Raw genomic sequence first — 19501 nt, 5'->3', positions numbered from 1 at the left:
GTCCTCGGGCACCTCTCCTGTCCTCCATGACCTTTCAAAGACGATGGAGAGTGTCACAGGAATGTGCCATGCATACATCAGCAAGCATGAGTTGCTTCTCCCACCAGCAGGCAATACAGGATGTGGCATTAGGACGTCCCTCAATTCTGAGCATGAGCAGGGAGAACAGGTTCTTGGTGGCCAGTGTGAGCCCAGCCCTGCCAAAACCAAGATCGTGGTGATTTACCTTTCACCCTCCCTGCCACGTCATCCTCTTGGCATGTCCAGCATGATAATAAATTCACATCTGTTGAGTGAAACAGCTGTATCTTTGCTAAGAAGCTGAATTTAGGTGTTTTCCATGGCAAGCACTGCCCTTTTGCAGGGCTAGGTTTGGAGGCTTTCTGCTTGGGAGGACGGAGATGCTGGGTCCGCACCATCACTTCCAGGCATCCCTTTGGAAGCCCAACTCCCACCCTGAGATCCTCTCTAAGGTGGGTCATGAAGATAACTGAAGCCTGTTTAGTTCTTACAGGCAGGATTTAACCACCTTAATTGTTGTAAATGGATGGGGAAGCATCCTATGATCTCCAAGCCAAGCAGGTCACCTTTAATTTCCTTTTCCTTCCACCAGTAATGCTGGTGGACAGGTGTTTGATTTATTAAGCGCTGAATAATAGGGCTTTCATGTGTTGCTGTCAGACAGCCCCCTTTGAAGTCAGGTTTCTGGGAGATGGCCATGGCTTTTTTAAATATATATTTTTTCATATATATATATATATATGTATATATAAAGGAATGCAGACCCCCCCTCCTTGGACATCCCCAATCTTTCGGGCCATGCACAGCTCTCCCTCAGCTGCCCTGCACCGTGTTACAAGCTCAGAGTGACAATCCCCAACCTGCCCCACTGGGAGGATGATTAATGCTTGCAAAATGCTTTGAGGACATCATATTAGTAGGACAGAGCCTCATTATTATATTAGCAATCACCGATTCCGTGGCCTTTTTTACTCTTGGTGCACTTAGTGCAGCATCTAAAAGCCAAATACTGTTTACAAGCAAACCTCAGTGCATTTGGATGCTTCAGGGAGAGCTTTTTGTGCTGTTCACAGGTTTATTTTTAATGATGCACCTGTGGTCCAGACTCCACCGAGGTCCCCACAAACCACTGCCCAGCTTTTCATGCAAACACTGTGCAGATTAAAAATAAAGACCACTGGGTACTCACTGTTATAACTATAGAAACCAAATATTTGGTTCAACTATAAAAGGCAGGAGTGTTTATGACTATGAGGCCAAAGGCATCTCCAGCCAAAGTGGAATGTATTTTAGGTCTGCAGACTATTTATAGATAGGCAGCCACTCTAAATTTGAATCTTCCCTTCCGTAAGCAATCTGTTGATGCCTTCTGGGATATATTCTTCTCGTCTGGGGTTTAGCGACGTCACTACAGGGAGTCAAAACAGTTTGGAGTCATCCGATAAGACATAATGGCTTGTTTTCGGGGGTTACTCTGGCAATTTTGTGAAGCTGGAGGAGAACTTTGCTTGAAAGATGGATAAATATTTCCCTTGACTTTATGTTAAATATTTTGATTTTGTGCTATTGTTTTAACCCTTCCAATTTGAAAGTAAGTGTTACTTTGAACTGAAAAAAGCCAAACATACGTATGAAACACTAAAATTAATTGTTTCAGGGGCTTGAAGGGGGTTTTGAAGGATATTCTCTCCAAGTAAATAATTTTGAAGAATTGATACAGATTAGCAAAATATTTCTTGCCATGTCTGTCCTTCTAAGGTTTCAGCTAAAAATCATCACCCATCCCTATGCTTTAGATTTGAAGTTGGTGGTGATAGAAGAGAAAAACAGGGTGTAGGTGGGAAAACGTGCTTATTATGAGCAGGCTGAGGACCTTCTGGGAGCAGGGCTGTGTGGTGTTAGATACCATTTGCCCTTGCCCTGGTGAGCCTAAAAACACGTCAGTATCTAGAAACCTTCTCCTTGTTGGCATCCACAGAGATGAAACCCCATGTAAGGGTTGTGTGTTCTTCTCTGAGTCCCATCATGCCACAATGGATGCAATGGAGACCTATAGAGCAGCTCTAAGATGAGGGAGCTTGAGCAAATTGTGTGTGGAGAGACATAAGCCCCAGTTAGCAGTCATGGTGGGTTAGTGCCTTCACCTCATTCCTGCTCATCCTACTCTGTAAAACCCCCTTGGTGACTTCCCTCTTGTCCTTTGTATTTACACCCTTCTACTTGCAGACAGTTGAGTTGCCAAGCCCCTGCTAAGCTGCCACTAAGCCAAGCTAAACACATTAGCTCAGAAAGTCAGTCTTTCTGACTCCGTAATAATATTTTGCCTTGTTCTTCTCTGAGTTTCCTCCAGTTTATTGATATTTTCCTGGGATCATGGCACCTGGTCCTGATGGTGATACAGGAGGTGGCGTCTTTGCAGAAAGCCAAAAAATTGATAGAAAATCCAGGTGCTTGTGGCATATGAAGCCAGAAGGGGTGCTGGGTTTCATGGGCTCTAGATGCCTCCTTGCCTTGTTTGAGTAAGTGCAGACAGGAGGTGGCCCCATAGCCCCTTGGCTGAACCCAGGGATGGGCTAATATAGGACCCCTCTCTGTGGAGGTCAGTGGGTGCCTGTTTGATGGCCCTTCCCTGGGCTCATCCCTCCTGTCTTCTCCTTAGTGAAGATGGGAACTGAGCTTTGCCAGGCTCAAGCCCCTCTGCAGACCTACAGTGCCGAAGGGGTCTTCAGAGCTTCCCTCCCAACTCATCTATGTGCGTGGGGTGTTTTTGCCAGTAGAAGAAAAGGCTAATAAGGCTTACTTTAGACATAATGATACAGCTTTTGATGCTCAGCCTGGTCCTGCTGCCATCTCCCAGTCTCCATTCTTCCATGTCCCGGCTGCTATAATCTCTCACTTAATCTTGCTGGCTGAAGCAAGGAGACATTCTTGGCTTAGCATAGGACCTTCTTCTGCATCCCTGGACATCAAGAGCAGTCATCAGGACCGTCTGGGCTACACATGGAGCCCACCCTCAACAGGAAGGAGAGCCATTCTCCGAGTGTTTGCTCAGGGTGGAGAACCCAGCAGGGTCCTCATTGCTCATCCTTGCTGGTGGGAGGGAGAGGAGGCCACGTGTCAACAGAGCAGGGATCCACAATGGGCTTCACTCCTATTTATTCAGCTGCAGAAACTACTTGAGCTTGCAAAGGGCACCCATAGAGTCAACACAAACTGCCTGCAGCAGGCTGCAGCAGCGTGGTGGGGCAGCATCAGTCCCCCACAGAGCCAGACAGGGAGCACAGGCATGCACGGTGGGTATAGGAAGCTCTCAGCAAAAGCAAAGCCCAGGATCCCCTGCACATTGGGAGGTAATATAGTACAGAGTGGCTTCCCTTGAACTTTTGCAGAGCACAGGGTATATATATATCCTCGGAAACACCCAGCCAAGGAATCTGGGGTACTTTAGCTGAGTGCAGTCTCCCCGTCTTCCCCAAACCCAACAGCCTACACAAGTCAGAGCAGGAAAGCCACGTACCCCATGCATCTTCCAGCACAGCCAGAAAGGTCCCATATTTTAGTAATGTTGGCTTCTAAAGATGAACTGACTCCAAAAGAATTTGTGTGGGAATATGGTGACTTTTATCACAGTGCCTGTAGGTGCAATGGCTGATCGCAGCATGCCTGTGTGCCCGTGCCCACACCTTGGCCCCCCACGTGCTGCTGTGAGCCAGGGATAACTGCACTGAAATAGCGGGTTACACTGATGGAAGAGGCATGCAGGTGGTATCAGATAAGCAGGAAAATCTGAATGCAGAAATGCTGGGATGGAGGTGTGACATCCCAAAGCAGAGGGGAAAACATCTTTCAACTTCACTGTGCACCTACCTGAGCCACCAGGCCACCAAGCTCAGCCTTCCCCACCAAAGGTTTTGGGGTCAAGGGCTCCCCTTGAGAGGTGGACCTGTTGTTCCCTGGCAGCCCATGCAGGGCTGTTCTCACAGGCCTGGAACAAATCACTCAGAGAAACTCTCCTCTCCCTTTGGAAACCATCTGCAGTAGTCCACGACCCCAGGTCACTTGAGGGACACCACCAAAGGCCACACTTGGCTCAGCAGGTCAGGTCCTTCATGCAGGTTGGCCATGAAGAATATTTCCTTCTGGCCCGCCTGGGCCAGACACTGTGTTCCCATTCCAGGATTGATCCCAGATGTGAGTTAACATTACAAATACATCTCAAAACCCTTGTTTCCCCCAGCTGCCAAGTCCTCCACCCCCATCCCAGTCCCTCTTCTAGAGGGATGATTAACACATGCTGCAATAAAATTCATCAGTTACTGCTCTTTCCACCCCTCTTTGCTGCAGGTTCAGGTTCCCACACACTGTTTTCTACCTCTTGGTTTGCAGAATTGTTGCAGGCAGAAAAATTACTCCCCACCCATCATATAACTACTCTTTCCACCCCCAAAGTATTTTTTCAGATAGCAACTCAGTCGCTTTTTTTGTAACATCCGTCTGAGATCGGGTCTTGATTTGGAGCTTAGAAAACTGTGGCACAACAGGATAAAACCCCTTTCTTCAAGGGTTTTTGACAGGTTAATGGCAGCTGCAGAATCAGACCCTACCTTCCGATCTTGCATTCAGATTTCTGCTGCAGTTTATTCTGTTCAGTCCTGTTCTGTATATTTTACCCCATCTAACACCCAGGATGTATGAGCTTTATAAAGATAAGAATAAGCAGGGATTAATGTGTTTCATGTCTATCTCCAAGGTCTCCCTCCAGCTCTTCTCCTAAGGGGTGAAATTTGGCACACTGTTTAGGTGTCTTCATGAGCCTTTCCTTACATACCCCCTTAGTATCAAATTTAATTGGCAGCCCATTTGCTTGAGATAAAGAGCATCACATGAAAACAAACCCCAGCAAAGCATTTGGGCTTTAAAACACTCTCCAGCGTGAAGCTGGCGTGATAGCCAGGACAACGAGCAGGGCACAGGATGGAGCTCCCAATACCCTGAGGTCGAAAGGCACCTTGCGCTGTCCTCATGTCCTCCCTGCACTTTCCAGGTGCTTTCTCAGTGATGAAGCAAATGGAGCTTTTGTGTCCCCTCTAATAGCCTGAGTGTCCTGTAGAGCCTGAGCACTTTGCAGGCCACCTTTATGGGGGGAGAGCAGCTTTATCTTTATGACACTAATGGAAAAACAAGACCTAATGGCAGCTAATCCTGCTCATTTCACTTACAGGGCTACTTCTGGTGCTGAGTGGTGTTTACGCTGTCAGTTTGGCTTATGCAGTTCTGCCCTGCAGTGCCCTGCTCCTCCACACCCCATACATGTTAGTTTGAATCAGGGATTGCTGTAGAGCAAATCTAGTGCTTCCCTTGCTGGAGAAAGCCAGTAGCAGAGAAGAGGACAGTCCAGGTGCAGGTCTGCACACCTTTGACTGGAGGATGTCCAGGAGACACCTTTGCTGTCTCACAAGCGCTGTATTTCCCAACACGTGTGGATGGGCTCATCCACCACCCATCGTCATGTTTTCCATTTGCATTTTTAGAGGAGTCAATGTGGGGAGGACTCAAGGTTTCTTCCCCAAACCTATGGGTCTGGGGAGGGATGAGCGCTGCGTAGGAGGGAGGACCAGGGAGTCTTGTTTCTCTGGCTGTGTCCATGCGGCATATGGGCTGAATGTTTCCTTTGTGGTTTGTTCTGTAAAGGCTTGTGCTTAGCCCTTTGCTCTCGTGCCAGGGAGTCCCAGCACTTCCATCCTGGAGCTGTCTCGCTGGGACAAAGGACTTCAGTCTGCTCACAACTTCCCCGGCTCTCGCCTTAGCCCTTCTGACGGTTTTGTGTTGGAGTGGAGCATGTTTAAGTGGGTCAACAAAGAGGTCATTTTTCTCTACGCAAAGTACCCTAATAAATTAACCAGTGAGGATTTTAATAATACATGAAAGGAGAGAGGTTCGCTGCTTTTGGAAGGGCTTTTCAGCTATTGACGGGGTCAGCAGCTGGGTCAGTAGCCATTGGGATTCCAGCAGAGGGAGAGGTGGTGGGCATCGTCCGCCACCAATGAGCATATCTGCACCATCAGGCCAAGGTAGAGACACCCTCCTTTCAACCCACTGATATAAGTGTTGTTAACGGCTTTTCAACACACATTAACAGGCACACAGAGGAGCTGCTGTGGGGTGGTGTTAGCACCCACCCTCCTGTTCACTCCTCTGAAGCCTGAAGCATGGGGGCTTCAAGCTGGGCTTCCAGCTGGGTTTCCAAAAAGATGAGGCTTGTGTGATCAGTCAGGGGGAACAGTAGACCGCCACAGTTGAGTCTGGCTACAGCCACTTTTAATGGAATAATTTAAATTTAAAGAGAAAAGGCTAATCCACGGAGGTCACACTGAACACTCCTGTTGGTCCAGTAGCTTCTCGGCTGTTGTCAAGTGGTTTTCAGCACCTCAGCTGATTTATTCCCCTTTGGCTTCCTTGATTTTAAAGAAGTCTTTAAACAAGGCAATCTGTTACCATGACCCCAGGTTATTTTTCTGCCCTGTTCAGCCAGATTTGTGGGAATTCTTCAGGTCAGAGTAGGAATATTTGATGTCAAAAGCCTGTCCTCACTGTGTTGTTGGTCGGGCAGGAAATAGGAATGACCCAAAATCATATAGCGTCCCAAATATACTAATGCAAGGGCTTCTATAGGCTCGAATTTTTAGAAGAAAATAGTGACATGAGCACCGCCATTAGAAGTAGTTATCTTTGAATCGGCTGTCTTCTCATCCGTTTGACCTTCTCATCTATGCTGGCTAAACTGTACTACTGTTTATCAAGTGACTTATTATGCACTCGTGTTCCCAAAGCCAAATAGACTATTCTGTACTCAGGAATACCTTCCCCAGGCGTTGCTTGCCGGCAGAAGGCAAAGGCTGGGGCAGGCATGTGGTTAATAAAGTGTCTCAGCACTACATTGACTGCTGTTCCTGAAGGCCATGACGAACTCTGCCAATGCAGGATTGTACACCATCGCAGCATCCATCAGACCCTAGCCATAGCTTGTGGAGGTCCGGGAAGCAGCAGTCTTCTCACCTTTCCACCAAAGCATGGGAAAAGAAGACAACAGCTTTCCAGATATTGGGAGAAATGGATTAGGTTAGTCCTGAAGGAAGGAGTTACTTTCAATCCAGAAGGTAGAAGAAATGTCCAGAAGAGACTCCCTAGGCAGCAAAAGGTCAATGCCCAGCATCAGTCCTGGGCCAAACGGAGCCCACGGTTCTGTTAATGGCAGGTCAGCTCTAAGGTAGTGAGGGCAGCCTGTACAGCCCAGAGCATGTGGCAAGTGAATTAAAATCTGATAGATCCCAGAAAGGTGTCACCCTCAAATATTGCTTTTCTTCATGCCATTTTCCAGGGATTAATACTAGGTCTCAGCATTTCTCTAAGTGAAGCAGATCCAATGGCTCCTGTGGGGAGAAGCTGCCCGTGGCACAAAAGATAATGAAACAGTAAATGTTGAAGACAAATTCATCAGATGGGGCAGTCTGGATCACTTGGCAAGCACAGTCTGTTTAAACAAAATATGTTAGAGTACAGCCTAATGCAAAGTTGTACACCAAAGGAAAAGAAATTAAGATTGTTCCTATGGAAGGGGGCAGTGAATCACCAAATGCAGGGTTTTCTGGTTTTTAGGAGACAGAAACTGCACAAGCAGCTCCTGACTTGAGTTGAGGCTGTGGCAGAAAGAGCTACATTGACCTTTGATATCTAAATGAATGGATAGGAAGTGCATTTATTTTTCCTTATAGACAGCAACAGCAAAACGTGTTAGAGTAACTGGCTACTAATGTCAACGCTGAAGAGGAAGAAAAGGAAAGTATTGCAGAAATGGTGTTTAGCACAGAAAATGCTTAGGCTGGCAGCTGGTTAGATTTTTGGAAGAGCTGAGAGGTTGGAGTACACAGATGATTGTGATTTTCTCCCTGTGAAGGTGTTAAGGATGCTCCAGTCTAGCGGAGAAGGGCATCACAAGAGCCCTTTGCAAGATGCCAAACCGACAAAGTGACAGATTGGAAGCAACCCCCTCCTTGCTTTTTCTTTCTGGAGATGGTGGCTAAATCAGTGGTTACTGGGTCCATATGGACATAAATGTGCATTTAATTAAGAGCCTGTGATATAGAAGAAATCAGTTTACTGTCATAGGATCATTGAATAATTCAGATTGGAAGGTACTTCAGGAGACCTGGACTGCCTGAATCTGAGAGTCACACAGATAAGGGGGGAACCCAGGGAAAACTTTTCTTCTGTAGGAACAGGGTTGTGGGACTAGAAGTGTTGTGAGGGCTCAGACCAGACCCCAAACAGCTGCTGTCACTGACAGCTGTTTCGGCTACTGGGGACATCTGGAGAGGTGTACCTCACTGTGGCAGGATTGAAACCAGAAATGTGCGTATTTTAGCTGGCCACCCTCAACTCAACAAGGGAGATTTGGACCCTTGGGTTGTGCAGCTCTGGGGTTTACCCCAGGGACACCCCAAGTTATCCTCTGCTGCCCTCCAGGCAATGAGCTGAACTGCCTGAGCATAGTGTCTGCCAGGATAGCGGCGATCGGGGCTTTGAGCTCGGCATGGCTGGTGGAGAACCTTGGGGATTGTCTGGATGTGCATGTGCCTTCTGTGAGTGTCTCCTGGAAACTGGTAAATCCCTCAGCAGGTTTCAGTGGGGCCTGACAGCAGGATGAGATAATTAGATCTCAATGAGTTTCATCTAAAAGGGTGAGCTGGAGGAGGAGAGAAATCCTCTTTTAACTAAGGAAAGGCTTATGCATGAGCTTACGCATTATGAAGCACAAGGGAATCCACTCATTAGGGTGCCCTTTTAAGCTGCAGGAATGAACCCCAGGTCCCAAATCAACTAAGCCATGAGAAACCAGCCCATGAGTGAGTACCACCAGTTCTGGTCTCCATGAAGCTGTCTTTCTTATAGGAGCTTTCGACTCTGTTTCTCACTTTTGCCCATATTTAATGTGTTTGGCCTCACAGCCTCCTGCCTCTCTGTCTTGCCAAAACACCAACCACACCCACATTTCCTGGAGCAAAACCAGGGCAGCATGTGAAACCATGATGGTGGGGCTCTGCCATGAGGGTCAGCGTGGACAATGCTGCCTCACTTGCTCCTTCTAAGCCTGGATCAAACCCAAGTCCATCTAGCATTCAGTGTTGCTTCTTGTGTGTGCTTATGTGTTTGTGTTGTTTTCCCTCTGGGACAGGTGCAGGAGCACCAAGCCGCCAAGTTGGGCACACGTCGGTCTCTGGGTATGCTTGTCTCTCATGACATTTGCTCACTCTTTGGAGTAAAAGTGTTCCCATTTCCCTCTCTCATCCACCCCATAGCCCCCCGAGAAAGTGCCCAGCTGTCTTGTAAGGCCCATACTGAAATGTATAGTCTGTGCCAAGTCCCAGAAATCCACTGCTGTCACCATTGCCTTGGCAAAAGGCCTGGGTTTGGCTCAGGCTGCAGCAGCTTTGCTCAAATTTGAATAATCTTAATGTGTTCACAAAAAACTTGGGTTTAATCGAAGATAATCTATATGGGATGCAAAGTCTACCATTTGTCATGGTCAAAAGAGAGAGCCTTGCCTCCACAAAAGCAGATCAGTAGCTTGAAGGTGTTAAACGCCTCCTATCTCCTGTATTTTGGGGGTAGAAGGTGTCTTCTGGGTCTGATACCAACGGGGGGACGTCCTGGTGGTCCAGCACCATAGTAGCCCTATATATGCATCCCCAATAGAGTCAGAGCACATTTGGACAGAAATAAATGGCTTAATTTCTTCTGAAAGGGAATCAGTCTGGGTGTGCCAAAGCCACTTAAATACCTGAACGAATACCTAGAGGTGAACACATTTTTTTGTGTCAAAAAATTATTATTGCTGCGAGCAAACAGCTCATGCAGACGTGTGCAAGTTGACCACAGCAAGATATAAACCAGGCATAAAAAGGGGAAATTTCCTGTAGGAAAACAGAGGCAGAGTGATTGTAGCCAAGGGGTCAAGGGAGCAATTTATTGGCTTGGGAACCAGAAGGCAAGGTAAGGACCTTGCCTTGGGGAGATTCCGATTGGACACCAGAGGGAAATTTTTCACACTGAGGACAGTCACCACTGGAATAATCTCCCCAGGGAAGGGGTTGACTCGGCCACGTTGGGCACCTTCAAGAGTCGCCTGGACAGGGTGCTGGGCCATCTTGTCTAGACTGTGCTCCTCCTAGAAAGGTTGGACTAGATGATCTCTGGGGTCCCTTCCAACCTGGGATTCTGTGATTCACTCTCTTCTTTCATTCCTTGTCTGTCTTTTCTATTCCAGTCTGGCATCTCTGAGCTAATGATATTTCTCAAAGCATCTGGCACAAAGCAGCCCAGATTTTGGATAATGTCTCATGTTGGGGCTACCATGGTAATGTTTCCTTGACAAAAAAAAAGCTACAGCAGGGAAAGCTGAAGGTCCAAATTTTGTAAAGGCATGAGGACTCTGCCCCAGACTTCCCCAGACCTCATGGTATTCCCAGTGATCTGGTATTATTTTCCAGAGGGTTTGAGGGAGTGTGCTGGGGAAGATAAAAAAAGAGAGATTTGAGGGAGTGTGTTTCACCAAATCAAACCTAAGCTCTGCAAAACCTTGTACAACAGGACCTTGTGCTGGTTCCTGTATGTCGAGTGGAAGTTTTGGCAGTTGGGAGTGCAACACCCCTCGCTCTACTCCCAACTGATGTCCCAGTGGTGCAACTGTCTTTCTCTCAACAAAAGAGTTGGGCACCACGATGCTCGAGAAGTGCAGCTTTGTCACATCCTCTCACTCCTGCAGAGGTTAGTCCAGCTGGAGAAAGTTACACACTGGGACAATGGGACAGCTCGTTAAAGTGAAATTTATGAAGCTGAATGAAAGTGAAAATGAAAACTAAGAAGCTTCAGAGTTTTTCTAAAATTAGAAATAATCCCTGGAAAGGCAAGCCTATCCCAAATATCTGCTACAAGCCAGAGAAACCAGGAGACCAGTCCTTTAGGTGATTGGAGACACTTCCTGATACTTTACTATCATCTTCAGCCCCACTATACCTCCATCTCATCATCTAAAACCAAGCAGGGGAAGGTGATTTTTGCTGTGCTTAGAGCCTGTTAAGCTCAGAAGAGGTTCAGTATCACCTCGTAAGACCCTTTTTCTGCAGCCTTTAACTGAAGGAAGCAGCATGCCAAGGGAAGGGGGAAGCATCCTGACACACCTCTCATTCCTGTTGTCCACCTCTATGTCCATCTGTATTTCCACCCACCTTTGCCTGAGAGATTGAGGGCAGAGCAGGTTAATTACAGGATTCATTCCTAGAGCTGACACAGGTGCCTATCTTCAAATGATTGAAAGTAAGCCTCAAATTGGCTTTTTCAAATTCTTTTCTTGGTTCAAAAGCATTGTTTTAAATCATCTTTGCTTTGAAACACAAGCAGCTTTCAGGCTTTGGAAAGGGTTCACTGTCTGGGAAACCTGTTTCTTATAGCAGCCCCTTCCCTGACTCTCTCTGGGGTTCATGGATGTGGGACAGAAAAAAAAAAAAAAAAAAAACAACAAAATGCCATGCCCTGTCTGGGAAATATCTCATGGCCAAGCCCAAGGCTGGTGAAAGCAAACCTTGCCCTCTCCTGAACACATTCCTGGACATTGCGGAGGGCTGGCAAGAGGTGACACAGGGTAGGAGAGCAGCCACAACCTCCAGGAGAAGGCAGAGGGGAGATGGGCATCAATGTGTTTTTTCCTATGAAGCCCATCATTGGACACTCAAGGGGCAAAGCACCCCTGCAACGAGTTTTGTGTGGGCAGAGACTGGTGTATGTTTGCCAGGGAAGTCTGGGCAGCACCCACAGCCCCTGCCAGTGTGGTGTGTGGCTCTTTTGGAGCAGATCCCTATTTTCAGGGATGTGATTTGGGATAACCCAAAGCTAGGGGCAAGGAGAGGGAAATCACTGACAGTGCTGTGGGATTTATTTTGCTTTTGCAGAGGCCAGAAAGCTAGAAAAACTCAGTTATCAAAGCGCTGTGCCTGGAGTCATTTGTTCATGCTGCGTTCCCATGTCCAGCCCTGCTTGTGTAACGGCCGGGAAAGCGCTTATCAGAGCCTGATACCAAAGTCTCAGCGGGGAAGAAAAATCTCTGAGCAGTTTGCTTTTTGTTCCAGAAACCCAAAGTTGAAAAAGCAGAGTAAACTCCACTCTCACTGTTGTCGTGCTTGCATGGCACGGGCTGACTTACCCCGGTGGGGTTGGTCGGCCCTTGCTCATCTCCCTAGGGTTGGGTATGCTCAGTGGTGGTGGCTGGGTTTTGCAAACAGACTTGAGAAGCACCAGTCTCGACGTGCATTATGTGAAAAATATATAACTGTAGTATCATAATATATGTGATAAATACAATGTCACATAATAAGCCGCTGGGACATCCTGTTTCATTGTCGCAGCCCCTTGTTCGTGTCAGCCTTCAAAGAAGCAGCTAGGTGCAAGCCAGCCCCCGCGGCACTGCGCCAGCATCAGTGATGGTGGGGGACAGACAACGCAGCTTCGTGCTCAGTTCAACGCTCATGTGGCAGAGCCGCATGCCTGTGCCCAGTGAGGCGATACGGCAGAGCCATCACCACTCGGCTTACTCCTGTGTCAAATCAGGATGCAGCCAGGGCAGATGCTGGGGTCGGGAAGCACCCCTTGGGACTGGCACTGCTGAAAACAAAGCACCTCGAGGCCAAGGATGAAAAATTCCTTTAGTGGCCCTGGTTTCTGGATCAGACCCAGGCTAAACAGTTGGCTGGAGACTCGCTGCAATCCCTTCGGGGCCTCGGGGGCACTGCCTGCAGCATTGCTTTTGTAGGATGCGGTCCCTTTCGCTGTGCTGTTTTTCTCAGGCTAGCCGATGGGGCGTGGGGCAGAGACAACAGTGGTGTCATCTCACCCCTTCACCAGGTGTCGTGCAGGCCCCCGGGGAGCCGCCAGCTCTGCCTGTCCCCATGCAGGGACACCCATCTCTCTGCACCTCCTTCGGGTGCCGCTCTGGTCCCTCTGCAAAGGGTGTGCCACGGCAGGGCTGGGGGAGAGATTTTGGCTGGGAATAACTGAGTGGAATACAGAACAGGGCTGAATAGCAGGAAATATTTCCAGATAACAAAATCCATGGCACGGCAGCGGGGACACAGTAGAGGCCCCGCGCGTGGACCATTCATGGCAAGCCCCAGAGCAGGAGCTGGGCTCCAGCTCATGCCTTCAAACCCTGTGCTTTCCCAGCACCTTCCTGCTTGCAAAGGTGCCTTGCAGCTTTCAGCAGGAGGAATTACCCAGAAAAGGTTGCTTTACGCAAGGAGAGTTAAAAAATGCCAGTGCTGCACTTTCTCATGTTAAATGCTGAGGACAGATCTGTGGCGGGGGGCTGCACTGGTCCCATGTCTGGGCTCGGGGTCTGAGCAGTTTCATCAAGTCTCTGTACAACAGGTTCAACACTCCTCACTGGGAGCTGGAGCTAATTATGGAAAAGTAATTTAGATTTGGAGATAACTGAGGTCAGAAGGGACCTTGGGAGGTCTCTGGACCAACCTCCCTCTCAAAGCAGGGCCAGCTTGAAGTTAGGGCCAACGCTGGAGGCAAATCACATTGATCCTCATCTTGCCCAGGCAGGTTTTAAATATCTCCAAGGATGGACATCCCCCCATCTCTTTTTTTTTTTTTCGTCCTACCACTCATAGTGAAGCCTTTTCCTTACATCTAATGTGACTTTCCCATTGCCTCTCGTGCTGTCCCCATGCATCTCCCAGTAGAGTTTGGCTCCACCCTCTCAACATCCTCCAGGTGGGAGCACTCCTGGTCCACCCAGGGTTCCCCCTGTGTCCTTCTTTCTCAGACAGTCACAGCTTGTCTGGTGGTGTAAGTACAACCTCACTACTTGGTATTTTGTTTTTCTACCCCATCCTTAATCAGGCACTTCAGCACCCCAGCAGAAACATGGTTGGCGCCCACATGTCCGGGACAGGCATCTTTATTTTCCTAAGATTGACCATGAGCAGCACTGAGCTACTGAAATCTTTCCAACAGGAGAACTCCCGTAAAATAAATACGGAGGGAAATGTTTTCCACATTGTGTCACTGCTTTGTCACCCGTAGCATTTGCAGAGCGTGGCAGCAGGGAGCAGGTCCTCCAGCTCACACCAGCTTACCTTTAGCTCCAAGCCATCCCAACCTCTTCCTTTCCTGGTAACAAATCTCTGATGGCAGGAGCTGGTTTTGAAAATTATGAGTTTTTAAATGATCTTGTGAATAGGTTTTAGTCTGTGCTTGAGCCTTAACTCCTTAAAATCCAATCTCAGCCAGCCATGAGTGATGCTCAGTGCGGTAGGACTCGCACTGGCCGTGCTGCCCTAGGGTGGATTTCGCACATAGCGATTCAACGTGTGCTCTGAAGCCTAATTACACCTCCAACAGTGGGGAAAAAAAATCCCAGGAGGGAAGTTTGATTTGACAGCCTGAGATACGCACTGGGTTGGGGGTTTTTTGCATCGCTGTTACTTCCCCCAATCCCCCAGTGAGCTGAGGAAGAGCCGTCTTGTACGCCAGCAAGGTTTCCTGCGCCCTGCAGGGTCATGCTGCTGCAGCACGGCGTTATTAACACTGCCACTCAAGCCTCCCCAAAGCGATGCTGCTAACAAACTCACCGTGAACTCGGCCACAGCAGACCCGTGATTAGCGGGGATCATTCTCCATCCCTTTGAAGGGTGAGAGGACTGGGGTTGGGACCTGTCTGTTCCCAGCATGATGTCGAAAGGTGCTGTGAGCAGGCAGCGAAGAGGAAGGTGCTTGGAGAGCCATGGAGGGTCAGGGAGGGCAGGAGGGAGCTCAGGACACTCCTGTTTGCTCTTGGGCTCATGGATGTCAGGGTTGAGCAGTCATGGTGGGACCCCAAGGTACTTTGTGGGGGCGATCAGCCAGCAGCACCGTTAACGTGAGCAGACACTGGGGATTTCCTACTTGCAAATTTTCTTCCAAGCTGCGTTTCCTTTGAGTTAGCGCTAACACAGAGAGGGGAGAGGTGTTCTTGCATGAATAATAAAACCAGCATCCTTCTGTCCATCAGATGAGATAAAAAGCCTCCAGGGACACAGAGGGAGACAACGTTATTATACAGGTCACCAATAGGTTATTCTACAATCCTCTTGTATGGGGCTTCACTCCCCAGTGCTGGTAGCACCAGCCGCAGTAGAGGACCGTGTCTCTTGTGCAGGGCTGCAGGGATGGGGTGGCCAGGGCAGGGTCAGCTCCGGTGTGGGGTAACAGTCCGATGGCTACAGTCAGTGCAATTGTTGCGCATGGCAAAAACAATAACACCACTGAGCAAGCCAAGCCACCCGAAACAACACAACAGCAAGGATGGTATAAGGACTAGATACAAGGAAGACATTTTTTATTATGACAGTAGTGGAACACTGGCCCAGGTTGCCCAGAGAGGTGGCAGATGCCACATCCCTGGAAACATTCCAAGTCAGGTTGTACAGGGCTCTGAGCAAATACAGGACACGAGTGCCCACTTGCCCCGCTGTGGGGTTTCCTGCTCGAATCGCTCAGTCCCAGACTTCATCCCAGTGTGAAAAATTTGCCTGATGTCACAGCTAGGTCACTCATCCTGCCTGCCAGCTCAGATTAGATCCTGTGATTTGTGTCAGATCAGATTTTGGAAGGTCTATTTCACACTGATGGCGTGCTGTGCTTCCAGGGATGAAGGTGGTGGCAGGGGGAAAAGGAGTGGAGCAGAGAGATTTCCTGGGAAATATTTTTCCTCTCCTCTCCTCCCCTCTGCAATCACTTGGCAGAGAACAGAGCAGCAGAGGGGGACATGCTGTCTAAATGTCCTCTCATTATGATCATAGTTAATAAAGCTTCTGTCTGACCTGTCCTGAACTGAACTTGGGTTATTATGCACTTGGAGTCCCCAGATTGTCCAACAAGGGACAGTCTGAGCCCTCCGCACTGATGCCATCAGCTCTGTCACAGTATTTCTCCATCAGGACAGCTGCAGGGGATGTGAAGGACCTCACTCATGGCATGGTCAGAAGACCTCCCGTGACTGTATCTCAGTTGCTCAAGAGCAGCCACTTCTCTGGTTGGGTTCTCCTGGTTCCTCACCCAGCAGAGAGGACAGGAAGGGTCCCAACCACAACTGGAGCCCCCAGAGCTTCCCTGCTAAGTGCTCTCAGCCTATGAACCCAGCAGCACCGCCTTGGCTCTGCCAATCCAACTCTCTAACACATGAAACAACCAATTCCAAGTAGCATCCAGCTGGAAAGGGGTCCGTTTTGTAAACTTTAACTTGCCATGGCACTGTTGAGGTGGAAAGCAATCAAGAAGCAGTCACGGTTCTCAGCACCCAGGAGGATTTACATTGCACTGGTAACATGATGGGCTTATTTTTAACAAAAAAAGTCTTTAAAAGAAGTATTTGCCAAGCGTCAAAATATTTCTCAATTATATTAGCAGCTGTAATTTAACTGCAAAATAACCTGATGCAGGAAAAGGACCACACAGCTGGAAATTTGTGCCACAACGGCACCATTTTATGGCTGTTAAGCTGTTGGCCTCTCTACGTTGTAAGGCTGCAAAACAAACACAGCTCTTGGCTCACACCACGTGGCGGTGAGGCACAGTGTTTTGGCAGGAGTGGGCTGACAGCAACAGGGGTTTCAAGGGAGCCAGGAACACAGAGAAATAAGGAGAGAGGAAAATTCAGGTGGAGGAGGAGATGCATGTTGGCCATCACAACCCCATGGTGGAAGAAGGTGGTTTTGGAAACGTGGCAGCAAAGCGTGGAGGTTCACGTGGAGTTGCATCCTCCTCTGGTTTGGCATGGCCTGCCATTGCCATGACATTTGGATCCTGTGCATCCTACTGCTGTTGCAGCTGGTGGTCGGTAGACCCTGAAATCACCCTTTTGCAGGGAAGTGGTAGATATTCTAAGGAAGCCTAAATATGGAAGATTTGGATGATACTGATAGCTTTGAACAGGGAATATGTGTCCCAGAAGGATGGGCCACATGCTGCAGGCTGCGTATCATTTTCCACGTATCATTATATGTTGAAGCCAGCTCCATTAGTGCCACGAGATGCTCCAATCACAGCCCTAGCCTGGCAAACACAAGTTGAGTCCTTTTCCTAGTGGAAACATAGCAAATCCATGGGGAAGAACTAAAATACGCTTGCTGAGCTCAGTGCTCAAAAATTCAAAGAAACGGGGAAAATCTCCACAAAAATAAGATGGTTCCTGGCTATTTCTTTATTATTTCCTTCTATTCTCTTCTAATGGCCAGTGCTTATTCCCCTGGCTCAGAAGCTGATCTTAGGAGGCAGAAATGGCTCGTCCTGCTGTGGGGATGTGCAGTGGGAGATGCATCCAGCTGTGCTGCCTGCAGCCACCTGTCCAGGACACGCAAGTCCAGCAGCTGCTGCCGTGAGCTGTTTTTCTGGGTTTATTTCTAGAAAAACTCTGGTGACTCTTTATCATCAAGATGGCACCAGGCAGAGGTGGACAGGGTGGTCATCCCAGGTTGGTGGGGCTGTTGCTCTGACCAAAGGTCCCACTCTTCAGTGGTACTCCAGCTCCTGAAGCTTCCCAAGAAATTTTGTCCTGACAAGAGCAGTTCTTTTGCAACTGTCTTAGGTTAGAACTTACCCAATACCACCAGACTACATGTGTTATACTGCTTTCTCTGCCAAATATTGACTGTGTGGGGCTTTCCATTGCCACGAGACAGACCAAAGAGAACTAGAGAACTCGTAGCTCTCACATTGACGATAAAAAGGGAAGATGTTGCATCGTTGGCCTTGCTTGCAGCATTTCCTCCTATTTTTTCCATGAAAGCTCAAAATTCTGGAGTCTAGTTTCTGTACTTTGTGGGGGTTTTAATGCAACTTCTCAGCCATGAAGGGATGCTGACTCCAAATGGTTGATGCTGACTCCAAATGCTTGGAAAGCAACCAGCCAGTAGCAAGAATTAGTGTTGGATGTGTCTTTGTTCAGGTGGTGGTTCATGTGCTGCACAACTTGGTCTTCTTTCAGACCCCCTCACTGATGTGTGCCCATGTCTTTGTCCAGCCAAGTGGCTGCAAAGAAATGGCTCAGTGTTCATAGAAAGAAATAATGGGACAATTTCCACCTAGAGCAAGAAAAAAAAAATTCAAGAGCTTTTTACCAATTATTTGGGTGATCCATTTTGAGGAGATGAAGTAGTGAATTATTGCTGGTGTCTGGTGAAATTGGTTTTTTTCCCTCCCTGATGGATGCAGCTCTACCGTGTGGGTTTGTTTTTTTTTTATAAAAGTGGCCATTTTCATGAGAAGTGGGTGAGCATCTCCCAGATGAAACCAAAATCTGCCAGCCTCACACATCCTCTTACTAAGCAATTTTCTGCTCCACTGCATTTGGAAGATTGTACTGAAGTTGCTTTCCTGGCATCGGGAGCCAGTTTGAGAATTAGTGCAAAACTAATTTGGTTACAAATCTCAAAGACACCAGCAAAAGCTAATTTTAAGCCTTTGAAAAGTACAGTGCAAACCAGACCATTCAGAGAAAATATCACAGGGGGTCTTTATCCTCATTTCAGCCACCAAATTCTCCAAAATGGTGGGTTCCTGGTGCAATTGGGTGGCTGAGATCTAGCACGTGCCCAATTGCCGACACACAGCTGTAGTCACCTCCCAGGGAGCATCATGGAGATCCAAGTACAGCACTCACCTTGCTCCCTCTCTTGGGTTACTAAAGATGTTTATGGCTGTTGGTTCTTCCTCCTTAGGAACATCATGTAGTTTCTCATGACCCAACCTTTCATAATCACATGAATCCCAAAACTAGTGATTTTTAAAAAAATAATTAGGGTAAAGCTCATAAAACAAGCAAACATGCATGATGGCTGCAGGATGGTGGGAATTGCATCCCCTCCCTTGGCATCCTTTGGTACAAACCGAGGTCTACATCAGGTAACACAGGAGTGCTGGCAATACCCCACATCACTCCGCTCATCTGCATGGACCATGTCCAGCCTACGTTGTTCGTGCACCTCTCAAATCTTCACTGCATTCAAAGGAAGCCTGAACAAACTCAGACGTTTTAAGGACTAGACAGTCCTTCTCTTCCATACTCCATGGGAGCTGAGCCCTCTGCAAGGCAGCATGATGGGGATCAGCTCAAGGTGGTTCCTCACCCATGCATCCATCCCGCAGGCACCAGGATGCTCGTGCAGAGTCCACCCCAAAAAAAAACCCAAACCCTCCAGCCCATGGATGGGGAGTTACACCTGCACCATTCCCTGTGTAATATAAGTTGTAGCTTTTACTACATTCTCACTGTGGCTATTCTCCCTCCTGCGGGCTCCCAGCTGCATCTGGTGTGGGGTGAGCAGAGAGGCCGCAGCTCCCAGTGCCAGGGCTGATGGCTGACATTTATTTTGCTGGTTTGCTT

At 48.2% G+C, this 19501-nt stretch overlaps 1 protein-coding gene across 2 annotated transcripts in view; it reads left to right on the top strand.

The window, feature by feature from the left end:
- Window positions 1-19501, top strand: part of GAB2 (GRB2 associated binding protein 2) — a 99016-nt gene that overhangs the window by 35118 nt on the left and 44397 nt on the right. The window lies entirely within an intron of this gene.

This window comes from Phalacrocorax aristotelis, chromosome 1 (assembly GCF_949628215.1).
Source record: "Phalacrocorax aristotelis chromosome 1, bGulAri2.1, whole genome shotgun sequence".
Lineage (NCBI taxonomy): Eukaryota > Metazoa > Chordata > Aves > Suliformes > Phalacrocoracidae > Phalacrocorax > Phalacrocorax aristotelis.
The sequence above is the reverse complement of the archived record's forward strand: the minus strand, read 5'-3'. Positions and strand labels throughout refer to the sequence as shown.